Genomic DNA, 21,947 nt, shown 5'->3' with positions numbered 1-21,947 from the left:
ATGATGGGCAAGAATCCTACGGGCCATCAAAAGTATTATGCTAAACTAGCAAAAAGATACTATGGTCCTTTTCAAATCTTGAAGCCAATCAATGAGATGGATTATTAACTCAAGCTTCCCAACCATTGGCTCATACACAATGATTTTCATGTGAACCTACTTAAGCCCTACGAATGAGAACCTCCAAGTGAACCAATTATTGAAGACCCTCCAGAAATCAAAGATCGAGAAGATGTGCTACAACCCGAAGCTATCCTTTGGCATGAAGACAAGATAGTACGACATGGTAAGATTATCCGACGGTATCTTATCAAGTTAAAAAATTCTCCTTTTGAAGATGCTAGATGGATGCAAGGAATACAACTTAAGGATAGTATGAACCTTGTTAATGCTTACAGTGCTACATTAGGGGTAGGCAATTGTACATGTTTCTTTTAAATGATCAATGTTTTTGTCTTATAAGACTAATTCTTTTTTTTTGTGCACAAATTAAAATAGTATGCATGCTTAGAATCATTTTTGTGATGTCGACGTCTCTCAAACACCAAGTAGAATTTGTCACTCTACTTTGGGAGAATGAAATGGACTAAAGAGCAGACATGCTGAGGGCAGCTACATCTACCAAGCACCAAATGGATTAGTCATCCATCTTGGAATGATGTCGTAGGGTAAAAAGAAATCCTCTACCACCCGCTAAGAAATATTGACTAATGACTAAGGCTTTATCTCTTCTACCTCATAGTTGAGGATGAGTATGATTTTAAGAGAGAGGCGTGGCTGGTGCATTAGTCAAGCCAAAAGGCATGACTAGATATTCATAAAGACCAATTGTTATAAAAAACACGGTCTTTAAGATATCTTCATTCACTATCCTTATTTGATGATAGCCATTTTTAAGGTCAATCCTACTGAAGTAGGTACATTCTTGTAGCTTATCATATAGATTTTCTACCCACGGTACGGAAAATATGTTTTTGATAGTGATATGGTTTCATGCTTGGTAGTCCACACACATGTGGTATGTACCATCTTTGTTTTGCACTAAAAGGACGGGAGAACAAAAGGAAGAGGAGCTAGGCCTCGTCATCCCTTTGTCTACAACGGAGATCAATTTGATTATCATCATCCCCTTGTTTTGGAGGTAAGTCCATAGGGATATCATTGATGACACATCTTGGAATCCTTTTGGAAAATTAGACAAGTCTAACTCTTCTTGATTCCTACCATTTATATTTGATGAAACATTAGGACCTTTTAGGGACTCTTTGACGAAAATCACGTATGCAGAAACAGAGCTTTCATTGATTTGTCAAAAGCAAGAGAATTTACAAGTGGTATCGTACGACCAGACTCACTAGCATCTATATACATGCTCTTTTCCCTGTAGGTGAAGTAGATTCTCCTTTCAGGGAAGTTCATGTTGGTAGCCATGTGGTTGAACCATGGTGCCCCTAGGATAACATCCTCATGTTGGAGAGGAGACATGAGAAAGTCTTCTTTGTTGATGCAGCTTTGGACATGAAGCCTCAACTTCCCAATCAAGGGACTAATGGAGGCTTGCTATCCCTTGAACGTTACATCAACAGTTACAATATCTCCCATATCAAAAGCTTGAATGCCCAACTTAGTGGCCAACACCATTGATATGAAGTTGTGAGTAGAGCGAGGGTCAAACAGATGAAGGTATCATGCTTCCTTACCTTTCCCCAAGCATAGGAGAGAGGTGATGCTTTGCAATGAGCATCCTCTTTTGGAGCTTCGATAGAGGAAGCTCTAGGAGTCTCATTGCAAGCATTTCTCTTGGGCCAAGAATGATATCCATGTCCTTGATCCCCACACTGAAAACATTTGTGGTCCTTACAAAAAGCTTCAAGCTCCTCAGGAGAGAGTTTATTTTTACCTTTGTAAACTCTCTTCTCCTTGGACCAGTTGTTGTTGTTGTTGGAATTCCCTTGGAAAGAATTTTGGCATTGGTTTTTTCTTTTGCATCACTTTTTTCTTTGCTTTCCATGGGATTCACATTCCTTCTAGCCCCTTGTTGGAAATTGATGTGCAAAGAAACCATGGTGTGGTGGATTACTTCGATGATAGAACCAGGCCACTGGGAGTTGATGCACTCAACCATCTCTTCAAGTAATCCCCCATAGAATTGTTGCTTTTGCTTGGCGAAGTCTATCTTTTGAAAGACAATAGCCTTGAGATGTAAATCCCAAAACTTGTCCACATATTTGTGGATAGACTCGTTGGAGAGAAGCTTCAAGCTCCACCATTTGGTAAGCACTTTGTCCTTTGCATCGCTTGAAAGGAATTTCTTCATGCTAGAATCTCGTAGAGTTTTCCATGTCTTTGGGGCATCGCCGTTTCCACAAAGGGCTAGCCCATCATTGACGAGCAGAATTTTGAAAGTGCATAGCTACATGGCATAGCTTTGAGGACTCCGTGAAGCCCTCGTCTCCAAAGGCCGCATCAAATTGTTGGATGAAGGCCAATACTTTGTCAGTAGCACCAAAGGTGACATCATAGGTGAGAAAAGAGATACTCTTTCCTTCCTCTTTGAACTTCTTGAGATTTTGAGACCTTCGCCATGCACGGTAATATTTGTGATGTCCTCTCCTCTTGTATTCTCTAGGAGAATAGCTATTGCTTTCGTTGGAAGAGGAGGAAGGTGAAGAAGAAGGATAAGAGGGTGACCTCTTTCTTACCCTTTTCTTGCTTTGTTTTCTCCCTTCCCTTTTGGAGTGATGAGCAGAAGGACAGTGGGTTGACCGTTTCCTCTTGGGAGGAGTTGGCAATCGTCTAGACCACCATCTTTGTGGAGCCACATCTTCAGAGGAACTTAGGGATTTTCTTCTCTCTTATGGGAGAGAGTCTTATTTTGGGGGTCTCATCCAGAGGCCTCCTAAGCTCTCTCTCCTCTTGGAGAGGAAGGGAAATCCCATAAGCACAAAGTTGTTGAGTAACTTCAGCTTGCAAAGCAGGGTTGCCCATAGCTTGCTGCAACCTAGTAACAAGATAATTGACAAAAATGGGGGCATCATCATTAGCACCTTCATGTGCAAATCAAAGTTATCAATGTTCATTCTACTCTCTTGGTTATTATCAACCATGTTAATTAAACTTATGTATAGATTACTTTGTGCTTTGGTATCCTCAAAAAACTTAGTTGCTACTTTTCTTTACCTTTGAAAATTAGTTCTTAAACAGCCACACCCGTGGTTTAGACACTGTTGATTGCAAAGATAGTGGAGAGGGTCTAACATTTCTCGGTTGATTATGGTTCTTGTTGAGCTTGCTTGTAGCTATGAGGGCCATATCAGGTACCGTTGGCTACAATGCCTTTCCGCAATTACACAGAAATTCTTGACATCCCTCCCACTTGAGACCGACACCAAGACAGAACTCCTCCTGCTCTTTGAAGCCAACTCAAGAGGGTGGTATCATTCACTTTTGTCATTTGGGTCCCTTAACCTGGAAACACCTTTCCTCATCACTTCTACTCACCATTTGAAGTCATCAAACTATATTAGAACATCAACCTTTCAGGGTCAACTGGTGGAAGTTCACTAATTCACCTTTGATTTAAGGTCACTGACGCTTTTTTCCCGGTTAGGACCAAGCACAGCCGTCAGTGCGTTCCCCTAAGATGAGTGGAATTACTGGCTACACAAACCCCTCGTTCCCAAGTTTGGTTCCCGCTCCGTAGATCGGATTTCCTTTTCCCATACTTGACTCAACTTACTGGACAACATAAAATTGGGTTCAACTTTTCGGCCAACAAATTAACCCTCCAGAATCCACTCACCCATCGAATTGTTTGATAAATGCACTTTTTGAAGGTAATACTATGGTACTTGAAACCAATATTCCATTCAAGTCAATCAAAGAATGCATTGAAGCAATTGAAAATAGCATGCAAACTGTTGCATATCTTTGTTGCAAATGTACATTTATCAGGTTGTTCCCACCTTTTGAATCTTTTTAGTTTCTTCTTCCCTTTAGTAATACTAAAGAGATTTAGTTATTTCTTTCAAGCAATCACACGTACCTTCCCAGGAATATCCCGATCCTCGTGCCATGACTCGGGTATCCTATCTCCTTCGCCACGTATTGAGGTGGCACCTTCAAACAATTTCCATTCAGTTCTTTTGTTTGGAAAAGGCCTTAAAAACAATCTACTTTAGGTTCCTTTTAAAAAAACATGTTCGAGAAGTAGAGCATTGTCTGGCTGATGTGGACGAGTGCGGGATAGCCCATTTAAGTTCCTAGCCTTTTCCAGGTTCATTTTTACCAAACAAGTTTTGAAAGCAAGTGTTTTTAATTAATCACAACTCCCTTCTTTATTCAATCCATTCCCATGATCCTTTCGTTCTTTCCTTATCCCATTGGCATCAAGCCTACTCGGACTAGGCTGATTTCCAGACGTATTCACGGGTACCTATCAACCGGGCGAGACTCACTCCCATTCAATCCCATTTCTAGGGCAATGAATGAACCAAGCTCAAAACATAGACCAAAGGTTATCAGTCCTAGCTGAAAAGGACCATTCCCCATTGTATTCCACAGGTACACACCTGTGTTGGCCTTTTCCAAGCACGTAGGAAAGTTCATACTTAAATCTTCTATGTTATGCTAGGGATATCCAGGTCAAATCTTCTTGATAAAGTTTTAATCATAGTTTAAATTTAGGTGAAGTTCTTTGAGTTATAATCTCTCAGTTCCTAGTTCATTTTAATCTTCAATCAAACAAGATGTTAAGAAATACAATGAGTCTCTTGGGAGTTTAAGGTTGTGTCTTGACGTAAGTTTCAAGTTAACTTCGACTTTGAAGAATCCCATTTTGGTCCCTTTGCATCATTTGCCATCCATGGGACATCTCCATGGAAGCGACGGGAGTTTTATGGTCAAGCAACATGATCACAACATCCGCGAAGCTATCCCCTTACTCCTCCCTTTGAATTTGCAAACAAACTTGAAAGTACAGAAATTTGAAATGAACAAAGCATATATGCTTTCTACAATGAGTTTTTCTTTGGTATGATCTATGCGTTGTAAACACAAAACTTTGGAATGCACCAACTTGCAATCTTGAGACAAATAATCAAGAAACTTCCTTTGAGTGCTTATGCAACAGTAAACCTTCCATGCATGGTAGTGTAAGAGTGAAAATGTTACATTCCTAAGAGTGGGCATGCTAGTATAGTGAAAAACACTCATCCAACAGTGTATGAATGATTAACAAATTCTTCTTTAAGAAGGGATTTACGCATACCCTTGCTACCGTGGAGAGGATCAACTCTGTAGCTAGAAGAGGCTTATAGTTTTGGGACTTTCCAATTGATAAGAGAGGGGATAACCTTAAATGGAAGGAAATTTCTACTTCCACACGGAAAAACTCCTTTGATTAAAATAGATCTATCTTTCAAAACTTAACTCTCCTTGAGAGAATTAGTATTAACGTTATCGGTATCACTAAGCAAATCTTACACGTGCTCTTTTTCTCTTTGAAAGAAGAAAAATCCTATTTCTTAAATTTAAAGAAAAACTTGTGAACCTTTCGTAAGAGCATTCTTTTAGAGTAGATTATAATGCCACTTTGAATAGAATGGTTAATTCTAAAAATTTCCACTACTTAATTGATTATGTGGCAATTATCTTGTACATCTTAAAAATAAAAAAGGATATTTTTGGTGGGGTTTAAGGATACACATAGATATTAATCATCATCCAACATGCATGCTATTTTAGCATGATCTCCAGCCACCTATGGTTAAAGAGAGTGCTTTCTACTCTCTCTATGCCATATTAGTCTGGTAATCTAGCGAACGAAACTTGAATATAAGTATGATCTCCAGTCACCTATGGTTAAAGAGAGTGCTTTCTTATCTCTCTATGTCATATTAGTTTGGTAATCTAGAGAACTTGAAATATAAGTATGATCTCCAGTCACGTATGGTTAAAGAGAGTGCTTTCTACTCTCTCTATGCCATATTAGTCTGGTAATCTAGAGAACTTGAAACAATGAAACTTGAAATAACATCGGAATTAGTTGTTGGCAACATGGTTAGTTATGATCAGTAATGAACCATAATTAGAGGGGAACAATAAAATTAAGTAGTTATTACTTCTTCCCAAGCAAAAGGCTTGCTTATGGAAAAATGAGAGCTTAAGCATTAATTCATGTAAGCATGAAAGTAAATCACTTTGAAGAAAATGCAATAGTATAAGAAGAACAACAAAGCATTACCTTACTGTGTGTATGGTCTAGTCTTCTCCTTGTTTTGGATGTAGTTGGCTCTTCGCTTCACTTGAAGACCACCAATTTGGCTACTTGGAATGAGAGAATGATAAGAGGCAAAGAGGGTTCAAGCTATGGAATCTTGAGATTTAGGAGAGAGGAGAGGGAGAGTATAGTGTGAAGAAGAAGATCAAGTTTTAACAAACATGATTAGGGTTTTGGCCATGGCTTCTCTTGGAAAGATGTGTGTGTGTGTGTGTGCGCGCGTGCGTGCAGGAGGGGTGTGTGTGAAAGAGGTTTATCGGCTATGGCTTTCTCAAGCTTACTCTCCAGTTTGCACCTTGAGAAAATGAAGAAGAGAAGTGAAAAATGAGAAGCTTACTCTTTTTATGCACATATTTAATAAATTCTTTCACTTATCTTGATAACTTATCTTACTTATCAAAATTAACTTGGCATGAGCAATACTTTTGCAAGAGAGAGAGTTTAGAGAACTTGACAACAGTCAAGGACCGGATTTATATGGAGTCGGTCCCCCCTCCAATAGGCTTTTGTATTGTAGATTCTCCCATCAAGAGAGACTTGGTACAATACAATCTTTCTATTCCTTGTGACCTAGGTAATTCAATGAAAATGGAAAGCTTCATGCATCACGAGCATAACATAGACTTTGTAAAAAAGCATTAACCATCCCTAGCCTCACTCCCAAGGCCTCAAACACCTTCAAAGGTGGAGAGAGATAGCGAGGAATGAGGGTAGGGAAGAGGAAGAAGAAACATTCATAGGAGAAATAAATAGTTCCTCACTTATCATCGCTCTTCTTGCTTGGCATACATAATAGCATAGTAATGAAGACGGGGAAGAAGATGGCAAGCTTCAACATTGGACCATGGCTCTTGGTTAGATTTGCATTCCATAGCCAAGAGTGTTGGTGTAGGCTCTCAACTTCTCAACAAGCTTGGAGCCCCTAGCTTCCTTGGTCGACCCCCTTTTCTAGCTCATGATGGAAGCTCATTGGATCCCTTCAAGCCCCAATCACATGCAGAATGCATATCAAGCAAGCATGCTAGCCTTGGTACAAGTGTCTCCCTTTCCTCTTTGAGAGAGAGAACTTGATAAATGAAAAATAAATTAATTTAATTAACTAAATTATAATTGGACCCCTTGAGAGGCCAACCAATATGCTTTAGACACACCATGAGGGAAACAAGAAGAGGAACTTGACAAGTGTCCTAGTTGCTTCTTTAAACCAAGCTTGCCTTGTGTGAGGGTGTGTGTGTTGTCTTTCATGCTCCTAAAATGAGGGCTTTCCCCCTCATGAGTTGGGATATGTTTGACTTTCTGGAACGCCCCAGGAGGTTACACATAGGCTTTAGGCACACCATGAGGGAAACATGAAGAGGAACTTGACAGGTGTCCTAGTTGCTTCTTTAGACCAAGCTTGCCTTGTGTGAGGGTGTGTGTGTTCTCTCTCATGCTCCTACAATGAGGGATCACCCCCTCATGAGTAGGGATATGTTTGACTTTGTGGAACACCTCAAGCACCTCAAACACCTTAGTCATGGAGCACCTTAGTCATTAAGCACCTCAAGCACCTTAGTCAGTAAGCATGACAAGCACATCAACCACCTTACTCAGCAAGCACGACGAGCACCTCAAGCACCTTAGTCAGCAAGCATGACAAGAACCTCAAGCTTGGGCTGGGTTCCGCCCTCAAGCACAGCCCTAGCTTGCCTAAGGTCAAGTGCTTTTAACACTAACCTTTGGAGGTCTTTAATGAAGCTAACCCTAAGGTCTTTAAGCTCCATTAGCTAGGCTTGCTCTTTGATAGAACATCTCTCATTTGGACCCCTTTAACATTGGCCCCGTGTGGAGATAGATCCATAAGCACATGTCTATATTCTAACCCTTGTTCACGTTTATTCTCCCACACTAAATGATCAGCTTAATATGAGGGAATCATTTGGGTTGGTGAGATATTATACTTAATGACACATCTATCAATCTCTAGTGGACATTTTCTATGCAGATGGTGATTTGACATTGAGCTTGAGTGACATGCAAAACCTTGTGGGGTCTATCAAATTTAATATAGAGGATAACACCAAAAAGTACATAACCACTCTAGTCAATGACGCACTAATGGACTATATAAAGAATCAGGACCAGAATGATGATTTGTATGAAGATGAGTATGAGGATGATGGTGAGGGTCCCTGCAACAAAGGAGATAATGGTAATGATGATGATGACTCTCCACCTTCTCCTCCACCATTAGGCTCAACAGTAGGCGGATCATAGACCAACACTAGACAAGGAGAAGAAGAGGAATGGGGCTACTAGGTATCCAAACAAAGCAAAAGGATCATACTCAAATTAATCAATCCCAACATCAAACCCAACAAGGTAGTAGTAGTCTACTTGACAACAAGATGTCTTAGCGGTTCAGAGAATAAGCAAAGACAAAGAAATTGTTGTAGATTTAGATTCAAGTTTAGATACATCTCCAAACTACTCCATTGAGCTGCTGACACTGAACAAAAGACTCAAGAAGTAGAAGTCAACACAGATTCAATAATTCCTACATGATGAAACAACATACTCTGATTTAGAGCACTTCTAGATGTTGTATGTTGGAGCTAGAAGGATGGTGGAGCAGTGGTAGATGATTAACTATCATGACCAAACCAATGCTCAGCTATCTCCACACCCAATTTTAATTCAATTTTTGGACAGGGTGCCAAAATGGTTTTTGACCAATGATGATGTTGTGGTCAACCCACATGTCAAGGAGACATCCACCATTGATCTCCAAAGCATTGGGCTCTTTGAAATACTACTTGGAGACAAGCCCACATACAAGTGCATGAAGGATATCAAGACTTAGATCAAAGTAGTCAAAATGTAGATTTCTAAAGGGACCTTGGATCAAAAGATGAAGCTACTACTGGAGAATAGTGCAACCAGTAGCAAACGGTCTAAGACAAGCATGACACTCAGAGAGTAGGAGATGAATTTCAAAAGCTTGTATTGTCTTGTCAAATTTTATAGAAAACTATTGTAACAGAAAAACCAAATTGTTAATAATTTCATTGAATTTTTCCTTGATTCACCAATCTTGATGTACACATTGCCAGTGAAGGAGGACGAACTTCCCAGATTTTCCCTTGCTCCATACCCTCAATATAACAAACCAACTGACCAGTAGTGTTACATCAAGATCGTAGATCAGTTGTGAGAATCGTATGACAAAAGCAAAGCAGAGTGGGCACCGTGAACAAATGTTCTAAATGAGGCCAATCAAAAATTCACTATAGATGAACTATCAGAAGCTACCCAGGGCTAGGCTAACTTAAGGTAGAAGAACTGTGTATGATGATGATACCAAGACCCGAAATTCCTTAATGCCTTATTAAGTGGAGATGATGGCTGAGTAGAAGCAGTAGATGGTGCAAGAAGCAATTTATCAATTGATTCAAAAGGAGAATGTTGGTAGCAATGCTCAAGGTGAGGGCAACAACTAACCATTTAGGCTCCACCCAAGGTCACATGGAAACCTACAAGGAAAAAGGCTCTAGATAAAAGGATACAATGACATCAACATTGTTCAGATATGCAAGCCAATTCACAAGCACAGAGAGTTGAGAGGCATTACCTCAACTAGCAAGAAGTAAAATGCACTCAAACCAACTTGTGAGCTATTGAGAAGGAGCAAGCCACAAGGAAATTGGATGGATTTAGATCCATTCCCTTAGGATATTAGTCATTTTTAGTAGCACACCTAAAACTTTGGAAATATTCCAAAATTCAAAGAAAGGGGGGAAGGAAATGTAGACAATGGGAACAACCCCCACTTAGACAGTCCGACTAGCAATGAAATTGGTAAATACCGAGCCAATTATTGCAGTAACTACACAATGGGACAGTCAATTAGAGGCTCAATCTATTGTATCATTGAGTCTAGTGTCAATAGATTTTCTCTCTGAACATTCCAATGACACTGTTTTCTTGGCACGTATCCTTGTGTTGGGGGTGCTTTTATACTCCACCTCCATTGTAGGTGCCGGTGTCATACTCTGAGGGGATTTCATGGCACTTTCCTTGCCCTTTGGTTTTGGTTGGGACCCAAGTGAGGCTCTGGAAGCAGGCTTGTGCAATGGGGTCCTCATGGAATAGCATTGTGAGCTCCTTTAGAAGAGAGAGAACTAGCACAATCGGGGTAGAGCACTATCAAAGCTATAGTTCTACCCATTGTATCAGCAAAGCAATCCACCCTTCATAGAGGGACTGCAAGAAAAGCTCGACATGACATTTTTGAAAATGGTGCTACTCTACTCTCTCCCACGAGTTCAAACATTCTCTACACTCCAAACAATAATGAGCCTATCACCTTACGTTTCTTTCACACATGTGGTCACACTTTTATTTTTGTCTATATTTGGCTTTAGATTTTTTTTTTAAAATTTCAATCAATGGATTCCCTACAGAATTCCAAAGGCTATGTGGTCAAAATATCGATCATGTGGAATCAAAATTGGTCCTTTTTTAATACCACCAAAGCTTGATTTTAGCCCCTATGGAAATTTAGTTAAAAAAACATTGCCTAACTTGGGTCCACATTTAGAATACCTCCCCCTCCTAGTTGGAGTCCTCTTGGATGATAGTGAGCCACCCAGTAGTGAGTGTATGGGCTAAAACTTATGTCTATGCATATGATTGGCTCTACCATACTAGTTATTTATGTCAAACAAAACATAATGTTGTGTAAGAGAAGGGTCTTGAGCTGACTCCTCAAGGGTTTTCAATGTTGAGACTTTGTGATAGATTATTTTGGTTTGAAAGAAAAAAATTTGCAATTGCAGTGCTCTCTCCTCGATGGAGAGCATGTACTTGTGAGTTTTTGGCTTTCATACCCATTGTTCTTGTTGATGATGTGGTTTGGTCATTATTTATGTTGCAGCTACGCTTTAGGTTCTATGTTCTTATGTTGTTCCCTTAGCTACTGCTTCTTCTTTCCTGTCCACACCATCTTGGGCCTTTGTATGTTGGAGTTAGGATTGTAGGAACACTCACATAGCTTGGACATGGAGAAGAAGCTCAAGACACACAACAAAGAATGTATTACCAACTGTGAAAATACAAGATAAGCTAATCCTAGAGTGATGGACATATATACAAACCACCGGGGGGGAGGGTGAACTAAGGAAAAAAGTGCACCGGTGGTCCTTAGTGTGTTCACAAACATCACTATTATATACATGCTAACAAAACCATCCTAGGAATGATGTGATGAATAAGAGATGGCAAATAGAGTAGTGCAGTCATCAAGTCCATATTTGCTACACATACTTTGTCAGACATAACACAATACCTTCATAACAAAGTCTAAACTAAATGCTCAAATAATGATGCAAAACCCCAATCTTATGTCTCAAATGTGGGATTCAAATCAGCCTTTTAGCAATATGTCTCTCATTTGGACTAGTGACTAGTAAATCATGCACATACACAACAATTTCAAAAGCTACATGCAATCAAATGATTATACATCTTCTCATATCATGTATGAGAAGACTGTTTTAAACCATACAATGATTTATTATATATGTACATTTTGTCCTTTCTTGACAAAACCACAAGGTTGCATTACATACACTTTCTCGTACAAGTTACCATTCAAGAAAACCAATTTTAATGTCTGACTTTTGTACATCCCATCCAAAATAAGCTGCCAACGTACAAGTAAAATGAATGATGGTCATACAACAAGTGGGAGCAAAAAAACATCATAATCAATGCCCCTTTGTTGAGCAAAAGCTTTTGCAACAAGCCTTGCCTTATAGCAATTTATACTAGGTCATCCAGCTTATGTTTTAGCTTATAAACCCACTTTGTACCAATGGATTTCTTACCAGGAGGAAAGTCACATAAAGATCAAGTATTTTCTTCACAAGTGCATCATATTCATCTTACATAGCAAACCCATCCAATTTTTTGAATTTTGTTCATGAAACATAAGAGCTTTCTCCTTTGGATTATGCTATTTGGAGATTAAGCCCAATAGAGTGAAACTATTCAATCACTGACATGGAAGCATTAGGCATGGTCTATTTAGTTACTAAGTTTTGACACTATCTATCAGGAAGCAAGTTCTTATTCCTTGTGGACCACTCTGCTCTTATGTACTTGGTTTCAAGAAAAAATTTGGATGGAAAGTTTGCAAGGTCGATGCCTATCTTCACTAAATTTGAATTACTATGGTCCACATACCCAAAAACCAACACACATCAACTACTTATCTCAGCTCAAGGCTGAGATAAGCAAGATTTCCCAGATGGAGTACAAGGAGACAACCTAGACGATGATCTTCTAGATGTTGCACTATTTGTTTGACTATGCATGCCAATGATTGGCAGGAGGACACGTTGATCTTTCTGCACACTTGATTATTTCATGAGTATTTCAATCAAGGCTAATGGAAAAGAATGTAACTCCAAAGTTGGCATTTTGAATTGATTGTCATTCAATTGTATCATTGGTGTGCCGATGATATGATTTTGTAGTGTGTACCCAGTCATGAGTAGGAAGTCGTGCTTTGTAAATCACATAAGGACATTGGGGCAGGAGGACATTTTGCTACTAGTGAAGCAAGAGCGTGTAAGGTGCTTATAGCCTCTAGTGACCAACTTTGTTTTGAGATTCCAATTTGCATGTGAAGACATGTGATTTGGGCTAGAGAATGGGGCAACCAACAAAGAAGCATAGAATGGGGATAGAATTTGGCAAGGATCATTTTTTACAACTTGGTCCTTTTGAGAAATAGAGATTATGGCCCTTTCAAGCCGACAGCATGGCCTATCGGGAATGCATATTTTATGGTAGCCACCATTGATTACTACATGAAGTGGGTAGAAGCAAAAGCACTAAGACTAAACAAAGCTTTTGTATGTGAGTATCATCACATGGCTTGGGTGTCCTTTAGAGAAATTTAATGGCAAAGAAACCAAGGTTTTAAAGAAAGTGGTGTATGAGTTAGTCAAAAGTCATTTGATTGTGCATAAGAAATCAACAATTATTATCCTTCAGCCAATGGACAAGCCAAGTTCACAAATAAAATCTTACAAAACATCTTAAAGAAGATTGTAGAGAAAAATAGGACAGACTGGGGACAAATATTGCACTTGGCACTTTGGGGTTTTTGAACCACATACAATAGCACTCACTTTACCACTTCCAAAATGGTTTATGGTGCTGAATTTTTCATTTCAATGGAGTTCCTTGTGCCGATTATGCATATAGAAGTGTAGAAGAAATTGTCAATGGAGCAATCTAACAAAGAGTGGGTTGAGAATCTTTTGCAACTTGAAGAGGATTGGCGCCATGCTCAAACAGAGTGACATAGTGTAGATGTGAAGGAAAAATATTTTTCATTAGAGTTCCACATTTGGAGCCTTTGAGGAAGGAGCTTTGTTGTTTGTTGGCGTTTAACACAAGAGCCGGAGATGCCAGGGGAACTAGTGCTGAGGTTGATTTGTCCTTACTTGGTGCATAAAGTTTTTGATGATGGAATATTCATGCTTTGGAAACTCAATCATGAATGCTAAAAAAAGTAGATGAGTGGATACAGATTGAGGTTGTATCACATCAACATGCTTCAGATGATTGATGTCGATGTCAAGCCTGCTATAGTTGTCAACCTAATTTCACCTTTTCTACATTGTCACATGAGCATACCAATGTTGGAATTGTTTCTTGTTCATTGAAGGTTTTCCTGGATTTTTCCAATGCCTTAAATCACCCGCTCTGGATGCACAATAAATAGCAACATTAACTTTCATGATCACCAAAGGCTCTGGTGTAATTCATTAGCAGATTTGAAAGTGTAATTCAATTGGATGAAGAATTTCCATGTGGCTATAATAGAAAAAATTAACTCCTCACAGATTAAATTTTTGCTACTCTTTTTATACACGCTTCCTCCACACACATAGTTTTCTACTCTTTTCTTTTCTATGTTTGCTTTCTCACAATCAATATGGTGATCACATGGCTCAAAGCTACTCCTTTAATGGATTTTTAATGATTCCCACCTTAGCTGGCTCGCGTGCACTCCCCTCATTGAGAATCACAATATTCCCTTCCATCAACGAGAAGCATGCAAAAATCTTCAAGAGATCATCGATGTAGTAGATGACACATGTAGCATGCTCAAAGAATATTTTCATCACCCCTAAGTATGTGGCCAAACATATCAACCTTCCATTAGACGGCATCTACAAGAAACAAAATTTCCAAAGACAAGAGCATCAATCATAGTGGAAGTACCCTCTCAAAGAGCAACAAGGAGAGTTATATGTTTAGAATGGTAATATAGATGATATCAAGCTTCACTTTAAGTGTACTTTGTAGTACATCTGGATGCATCTCAAAGAATTCAAGATGGCCAAAGAGTGTTGGTACTTGTGACAAGATCAAAGAAAAACAACTTGTAGCATGAGCTAAGATTGTCCATCCAAAGATCTAGCTTTATAAAGTTTTACAAAAAGCCCCAAGGGTTCACCTCAAAATATGTAAATATAGCACGAGGAGTTCACTCGAAGGGGGTTTTCATATTTCAATGTTACAGAATTACATGTACAAGAGGGGTTACAAAATGAAAATTCTAAAAATGAAAGAAAAGGGATATTTTAATTCATGGTGGATTGTGTGTGTGTGTGTATAATAATTTTAATTCATGGTGAACTCTGTGTGTGTGTGTGTGTGTGTGTGTGTATAATAATTTTATAAATACCTCTTGAACGCACTTGCTATAAGTATTTTTAAAATGGGGACCCTCAACAAAAAATGCCATGATGTGAAAAAGACATCGGCTCAATTAGATTCTCATAGTATTATTGCTTATCAATGAGATAAATGTGAATGAATGTGGCAGCTTTACAGAGCCCCTTAAGAAGTTAAAGAATGGTGCAGAGCAATTGGCACCAACAGACCCCAAAGGAAAAGGCAAACAAAAGTTCAATGTATCGGACTCTAAGATCACCAAGCAAGCCATTGTCCTAACTACGAGCAATAAAATGGCAAGAAAGATAGATGAAAATTTGAAAGTGCAAGTGTTGACCCCACCAATGAGGAAAAGGAACACAACTACACTTACTAGAAGCCTTGCCAACAGCAAGTCAAGTTAGCATTTTCCAAGACAATAAGCAAGCCCCCTTGTTCTTTCAATGAAGTAACACTCAGCTATGCAGGTGAATAAGTAGCTAAGAAGCCGAAAGAGAAACCTGGTGAGTTGTAGGTAGTGTCAACTACAACTTTTTTTGCGGTGTCAAGAATGGCACTTACTGGAAGCCTTGCCAACAGCAAGTCAAGTTAGCATTTTCCAAGACAATAAGCAAGTCCCCTCGTTCTTTCAATGAAGTAACACTCAGCTATGCAGGTGAATAAGTAGCTAAGAAGCCGAAAGAGAAACCTGGTGAGTTGTAGGTAGTGTCAACTACAACTTTTTTTGCGGTGTCAAGAATGGCACTTACTGGAAGCCTTGCCAACAGCAAGTCAAGTTAGCATTTTCCAAGACAATAAGCAAGCCCCCTCGTTCTTTCAATGAAGTAACACTCAGCTATGCAGGTGAATAAGTAGCTAAGAAGCCGAAAGAGAAACCTGGTGAGTTGTAGGTAGTGTCAACTACAACTTTTTTTGCTGTGTCAAGAATAGCAGGGATATCAAGCATTGATATCCCTATGAATGATTCCTTGATGTGCCAGCAGTTTCTTGAGAATACAAGCAATCCAGACAACTTACAATTGGTATGCCGATATTGACCTTTCTACTTTGCACAAGCACACACAAGAGATGTCGAGCATCCGTGCGCTGCAGAAAGTCAATAGAGATTATATCATAAAATATAATATCTAACCAACCCAAATGATTTTCTCGTATTAAACTAATCATTTAATGTGGGAGAATGAAGGGGAACAAGGGTTAGAATTTAGAAATGTGCTTATAGATCTATCTCAACACAGGGCCAAGGTTAAAGGGGTCCAAATGAAAGATGGTATTTCAAAGACCAAGGGTAGCTAATGGAGCTTAAAGACCTTAGGGTTAGCTTCATTAAAGACCTCCAAAGGTTAGTGTTAAAATTCATTTGACCTTAGGCAAGCTAGGGTTGTGCTTGAGGTGGGAACCCGGCCCAAGCTTGAGGTTCTTGTCGTGCTTGCTGACTAAGGTGCTTGAGGTTCTTAATGACTAAGGTGCTAAGGTGATCCATGACTAAGGTGCTTGAGGGGCTCAAGGTGTTCCCAAAAGTCAACAAGATCTCTACTCAAGGGAGGGAAATCCCTCATTGTAGGAGCATGAGAGAGAACACACACACCCTCACACAAGGCAAGCTTCGTCTAAAGAAGCAACAAGGACACTTGTCAAGCTCCTCTCCATGTTGCCCTCATGGTGTGCCTAAAGCCTATTGGTTGGCCTCTCAAGGAGTCCAATGATAATTTTGCTAATTTAATTAATTCTTTATGCATTTATCAAGTCATCTCTCTCAAAGGGGAAATGGGGACACTTGTCCCAAAGGCTAGAATGGTTTCTTGATTTAACTAAAGCGTGTGATTGGGTAAGCTTGTAGGGGTCCAATCAAATTATCTCATGAGCTACAAAGGGGGATCGGCCAAGGAAGCTAGGGGCTAGCTTGGGGGGTATACTCTTCCCCCCCCCCCCCCCCAACACACACACACACACACACAAACTCTCTCTCTCTCTCTCTCTCTCTCACACACACACACACACACACACACACACACACACATAGACACACACACACACACACACACACACACACACATTGTGTGAGATGCAAAGAGCAAGATCTCCATCTCCTTCTCCAAACTTGTTGAGAAGTTGAGATCCTACATGCTATTATGATATGCTAAGCAAGAAGAATGATGATAAGTGAGGAACGATTTCTTTCTCATATGAATGTTTCTTCTTCCTCTTCCCTACCCTCATTCCCCGCTAGCTCTCTCCACCTTTGAAGGTGTTTGAGGCCTTGGGACTTAGGCCGGGGATGGTTAATGCTTTCACAAAGTTTATGTTATGCTCGTGATGCATGGAGCTTTCCATATTCATTGCATCACCTAGGTCACAAGGAACGCAAAGATTATATTGTACCAAGTCTCTCTTGATGGGAGAATCTATAATACAAAGCCTATAGGAGGGGGGACCGCGGCTCCACATAAATCCGCTCGTCAACTGTTGTCATGTTCTCTAATTCTCTCTCTTACAAAAGTATCGTTCATGCCAAGTTAATTAAGTATAATGGTTATGTTGCTACCGCTAAATACATTCACCCTCTATGTTCTCAAAGTAGTCTCATGAAGATGCTCGCTCTAATTTTTTTAATTCCACTATTCTCAAAGTTCATAGGCCATTTCCATTACATTGGTATTAGAGCTATTGGTTTCTCTTTTCTTGCTTAAGAAGAGAGGTCCTTAAGTTGTCCATGAAAGGTTGGACTTATTCATTGCAATAAGGTAAGTGGGACAAGGATCTATTATCTTGATTGAGAAGGATAAGCTTAGTTCGAGGGGAACTATAGTCGTAATAATGGAATCTCTCGGGGCTTGTCTTTAACTTAACCATTATTGAGCTACGAGCAAGCTCAATAGGAACCATAATCAACCAAGCAATGTTAGACTCTCTCCACTAGTCTTTGCAATCAAACTTCATTCCGAAGAATAGCTTTGGGTTGTAGCACGTCTTCTTGGTCTTTGATTTTTGGAGGGTCTTCAATAATTAGTTCTCTTGGTGGCTCTCCTTTGTAGGGCTTAAGTAGGCTCACATGAAAAGCATTGTGTATGAGCCAATGGTTGGGCAACTTGAGTTGATAAGCCATGTCATTGATTGGATTCAAGAGTTGAAAAGGACCATAGTATCTTTTTGCTATTTAAGCATAATACTTTTGATGGCCCATAGGATTTTTACCCGTCGTTTGCCTCAATCGAGCCTTGGGAAACTTAAGTAAGACCCAATCATTGTCTTTGAATGTTAAAGCCCTTCTGTGCTTGTCAGCGGTAGCTTTTTGCCTTTGTTGAGAGATGGATATAGCCTCCTTAATCTTTTGGAAAGATTCTTGTAGGTCACGACTATACTCATGGGCAACGAAGTTCTTTCCATGTGCTTTAAGTAGCAAGGGACTTTTAGGTCTTCCCTCTATGGTCTTAGAAGGTGCCTTTCTCATCGTAGTATGGAGAGTATTATTGTCCGCATACTCTACAAGGTATAAGTACTTTTTGCATTGTGAGCATTGATCTACTTCTGTAACGTAAGTCTTTAGTAGATTGAGTATCGTAAGATTGGCTATCTCACTTTGGCCATCGATTTGTGAATGATCGGCCGAAGAGAAATTCAATCTTGTATCTAGATTTTCAAAGACATCTTTCCAAAAATTACTGGTCATTCTAGGATCTCTATTTGACACAATGGATATTGGCAATCCATGGTGTTTGACAATCTGAGATATGAAGAGAGTTGCCATTAGGTGTGCCTTAATAGTCTTTTTGACAGAAATAAAGTGTGCTTGCTTGCTAAATCTGTCGACTATTGTCCATATCCCATATTCCATGGATAGACTTGGGTAATCCAAAGATTAAATCCATGTATATACTCTCCCATGGTGAATTAGGGATTGGCAATGGCTGGGGTAATCGAGGTTGTTTCCCTCTATCATACTTGGTTTTTTTGGCATACCACACATTTTGAAACATACTCTTGTATGTCTACTTTTATGGTAGGCCAATAGGAGTAAGTCTCTACTCCTCAAAGACTAGATTGAATGCATCTATGCCCCGCATAGGGAGGAGCATGGGATTCATACATGACTTTGTCACAAAGAGAGTGGGTAACACATAGCCTATTTCCATGGAGAAGATAACCATCCTGCAAGGTGAACGGTTCTTCTTTCTTCCCCAATGCAAGGACTGAAATTATGTCTCTAAAGTCGGGGTCAGTAGCATACTCATTTATCATAGAAGATAGATCATTGTGAGTTGCTATGGAAACCGCATTCACTCTCGGCCGTCTTGAGAGTGCATTGGCTACTTGATTATGCTTGCCAGCAATGTGAGCAATATGAAAATAAAATTGCAAGGAGATCATAGAGTTTTTTTTTTTTCAAATGTAATCTTGAAAGTCTCAAAAATAACTCCAAAATGCCTCTCTAAGGTGATTCATGCATTGTATGCAATGGTGCAATTGTCATGATATTGCACAAATTTATCATGGAGTGAAGTGAACAAGACATAGAGCTTGCTCATCTTTAGCTACATATTGTATCAAGCTTTTCCTTGTTTGTACTCTTGGCCCTTATCTAGTGTCGTAACAATAGACCACAACTACTTCCGCATTAAGTAAACCTTTATTTTTTGTGGGACGCATGTTTAACCTCATTATCCTATCTTATTGCAGTTTTAGCGAGAACCACGATTAAATTGTCAATCCATGGGACAAAGCTGACTCGACTAGTGCATAGAGGCTACAAGAGGTTGTCAATCTCAAAAAACAACTAACAACTTGCATCTAACGCAAGCTACACTCTAGTGACTGAAATTACCAAAAGCCAATCGCTCATCGTCGGCAAAAAAATCACATCCTTTACAGTATCAAATGACATCCAAACATAACAAAACTTCTAGGACATGTTTATAAGACCTAAGAACACATGCTTATGGTCTCAAATTCCACTTTAGGTCAAGTTCCAAAATCGCGATTATTAACAACAATGGATTTTTTACCTAGTCGTTTTTGCCCCATAATGCACATAAATGCTTAGCAATGATGCCCCAATATCCCACTTATGCTTAGTTTTTTAAATTGAAGTGTAAATTTCTACTTATGATGAAATTATGCCGTGAGTTGGCGACGCCAAAAGCTATGAATTACTGTGTTAAGTCAATGCGTAGAGCTCTTACCTGCAATTGCAATACAGCAAACACGACTGCAAATGTGACAACCAGGGAGGGAGTAGGAAGCACAAGAAGGAGAGAGATGAGCACCATTAGCTTACACTGTATTTCATTATCCAAAAACTTTTCAATAACTTACAAAAATTGGCTTTTATACCTTAGCCAAGGTTTCTTGCTAATATTTCTCCCCTCCTCGCTTGTGTCGTCCCTTGACACAACTTTATGGCATGAAGTAGTCTTTTTGGGTTGACGGTTGAGTGTCTTTTGGTATCTAATTTTCCTCTCTTTATCTGGCACTTGCAAGAATTGCATGGTGACTTTGTTTTTCAGCTCCACTACTCAGTAGCCTACAAACTTTGATGTCAGGTTGCTCATCACTGGCCCAAATATTTTTGTTTGCCAAGTGAAGAATCCCGTGTAGAATGCTTTCTCGAATGCCAACATATTGTGAGACAATAAAAACATGCATCTAGTGTAGAATCCATAGAGGACTTCTTCGAAAGGTTGGCCACTGAGATCATAGCACAACCCTTTGTTACCCTCGAGGAATGACATCCAAGGGGTGCCTGCTTGATCTGGCTCATGGAACACTTTGATGCAAGTGAGCAACATTTGGAAAACTTTGTATAACATTGTACATGACAAATCTGGTAGACTTTTAAAGAATGACATGGTGCCCTTTAGGGTTTTCACCATGTACTCTTCCGTCGGTGGTCCCTTTTCTGGAGTAGGCAATCTTGGGTAATTCAGCCAAGTTGGCCTCTTCTTTAGTAGTGCCTTGTGTGCTTGCCAAGTCCTTAGAAAGTTGGATCCTTTTGTAGGGCTACAGGTGCTCTTGTGAATAGAATCAAGTACCTTGGATTCTTGTTCAACTAGCTCAACCTCCACTTCGGGAGGTCTTGATCAGTGCCCTCGACTTTCATGTCGGTGTAAAGCCTTTCTTTTACTTGTAGGGCAGGGATTGTTGGTGCCATTGCCATTGGGAGTGAGTTGTGTGACATTGATGGAATGAAGTACTCTCAAGTCCCAATCCATTGCTATCTTCCACTGATCATCTACCTCTTGGGTAATTTTTTCCTTCAGTGCATCTTCCTCAGCCTTTGAGAGCTGGACCATCTGCTTCTATAATGTGTACTTGAAACTCATCCTCGCCACTTAGCTCTTCAGTTGGTTGTGTCTCCATCTCAGCGAATGAAACTGAGGAGATTTCTATCTGAGGTTCCTCTAAAGTGCCTGCCTCTTCTTGTGTTTTTGGCCATCCCTCTCTCAATAGCTGGTTGGCTCTTTTGAGTTCAGCTATTCCTTCAGCAGCTCGTCTTCTCTTTGGACCCGCAATAAATCTAGGTCTCTGTGCTGAGACTACTCCAATTTTAGCTCCAGCTCAAGGTTTTTGTTTTTCTTCTCTAATGCCTTGTAGACCTCGTATGTGCCTTGGATCGAGGCCACTGTAGGATTTTTCTAGTATTTGCCACAAGAATATTGCCTGATCATTTATTCTTTTTTCTGAGTACTAAAGGGAAGCATTTGCCACATCTAACTGTACCTAAATTTTTTGAACTGAGAGGGTTGTAGTTAGAAGTTCATTTGTAACTTCTATCAGTTGCTCATCTTTTGCTTTGCATGCATCTGACAATTTTGTAAGAAAATCTCCAAGCTCCTCCATCCCTTTCTGTTGCTTATCCCTGGCGAGCTGATATTGTTCAGCTTCTACTTGCAACTCTTGCACTTGCCTTTGTAGATCGGTGATGACGTTAAGT

Source organism: Adiantum capillus-veneris, unplaced genomic scaffold (assembly GCF_014529385.1).
Source record: "Adiantum capillus-veneris isolate H3 unplaced genomic scaffold, ASM1452938v2 Hic_scaffold_284, whole genome shotgun sequence".
NCBI classification, from domain to species: domain Eukaryota; kingdom Viridiplantae; phylum Streptophyta; class Polypodiopsida; order Polypodiales; family Pteridaceae; genus Adiantum; species Adiantum capillus-veneris.
This window is presented reverse-complemented; position numbering follows the sequence as displayed.